Below are 2092 nucleotides of genomic sequence, written 5' to 3'. Positions count from 1 at the left end.
GTAAATTCAGAGAGATTTATCATGACTTTACCATTAATTGAGGGCTTCTGTGGTGGCTCAGATGGTAAGGAACCCGCCTGCAATGCAGGAGACCTGGGTTCGATTGCTGGGTTGGGAAGATCCCCTGGAGAAGGGAATGGCTACCCACCCCAGTATTCTTGCCTGGGGAATTCCATGGATAGAGGAGCCTGGGGGTTACAGTCCACGGGGTCACAAAGAGTCAGACATGACTGAGTGACTAACACACATGTGTTAACAGCCTAAGCTTTGAGTTAGACCCAGGTTGGTAACATCAGCCTGAGAGCAAGGCTGGAGGCAGGGGGTGGAGAGGCACATGGGGATTTGCTCCAGGTTCCACATTTTGTTCATTTATTTATTAAAATTATTTTTATATTTCTATAGTGATCTAAGATCAGTGATCTTTAAAAAAATTTTTTGATTTATTTTGGCCACACCACATGTGGGATCTTGGATCCCTGGCTGGGATCGAACCTTCACCCCCTCCATTGGAAACAGGGCGTCTTAATTGATGGACTGCCAGAGAAGTCCCTGGGCTCTGCATTTTAGAAATCTCTATTCTGGCCTCTGGGCATCGCATCAAGGAGCATTCAGGTCAAGGGGCAGACTCCCCTGGCCCCCACTCAGCCTTTAGGCCATCATCCAGGTACCAGGGACAATATCTTGCTCTGCTGCCCAACCTGTTTCCAATCTTCTCAGGCCTCTTTCTTTCCAGGTCTGTTTTCCTGAAAGTGCATTGCACCACTGGGGGTCACTTGTAGGCTGAAGTGGGGGCCAAGACAGGCATTTGTGGGAGCATGAGGAGAGCTTGACTGTATAGACAGCGCAGAAGAATCGTGAAGACTGAGAATGTTTAGCACAGTGTCTTAGCATTCAGTGGATCCCCTGCAAACATTATTTCTGATACAGTCCTTGAGTACCTTATTACGTATTTTCTACTTTGAGAGAGAGAAAAAATAAGCGTGAGAATACAAGGTTCTACAGGGGTGGGGGTAGGGTGCCATTTTAATTTTTGGTGTCCAAAATGGAGTATTCCTTTCAGTAACTTGGCTGTTGTCCTGGCCCAATTCCAAGTGCTCTATATTCAAGCCAATTACATTCCTCCCCCACTGGATAAATTATTCTTCACCTCCCCCATAAAAATCATCATGTTATACTTGTGAAACAAAATAGCTTCTGTATTCTACCAAACATTCCAAAAAATGGTTATATCTCAGTACATAGGGTATTGCTGTCTGTGACTGGTTTGGAGTTGCACTGGAATTTATTAGAGTGAGATGTGAGTCTTAGGTCCACAATACTTCTGAATAGTAATAGATTCCATATCAAATGGAGAAATATCACACAATAGTCTCTGGGTGACTTAAGATGAGACAAATTGTTGTTTTTGAGTTTATTGATGATTTATTTTTGGCTTCAGCAGTTGCAGCATGTGGGCCCTAGAGTGTGCGAGCCACAGTAGTTGCGGTGCACAGGCTTCCTTGCTCTGCAGCTTATGGGACCTTCCCTGATCAGAGATCGAACCCGTGTCTCCTGCACTGGCAGTGGAATCTTACCCACTGGACTACCGGGGAAGTCCTTCTGATACGAATCTTTGGGTTGAGGCTCAGCAAATGTGAGCTGTTGAGCTTACCTCTAAACCATTGAGTCCCAAGCAAGGTCTTTATTTATCTCATCACTTTGACCCTTTACAATGCCAGCCGCCTGAGCATTCATGAAACAGGTTCTCAAGCCTTGTTCCAGATTCACCTCCAATAACGAAGAGCTATGAAATGGCAACCCACTCCAGTATTCTTGCCTGGAAAATTCCATGGACAGAGAAGCCTGGTAGTCTACAGTCCATGGGGTCGGAAAGAGTCGGACACGACTGAGCGACTTAAAGAAAAAAAAAAAAGATTTAAGATAAAACTGTTGAAACTGGAAAGAAAAACATTGACAGTTGTTAAGAAGTCACTATTTTTTTTTTGTTTTTTCTGTCCCTTTCTCTGAGTTTAGCAACATTGAGGTCTAAATTCCCTTTTGGTGATCGATTTAGGGAAGTGACTTTCATTTCTTGAGATCACAGAGCATGTGA

Source organism: Ovis canadensis, chromosome 8 (genome assembly GCF_042477335.2).
Source record: "Ovis canadensis isolate MfBH-ARS-UI-01 breed Bighorn chromosome 8, ARS-UI_OviCan_v2, whole genome shotgun sequence".
Classification (NCBI taxonomy): Eukaryota; Metazoa; Chordata; class Mammalia; order Artiodactyla; family Bovidae; genus Ovis; species Ovis canadensis.
This window is presented reverse-complemented; position numbering follows the sequence as displayed.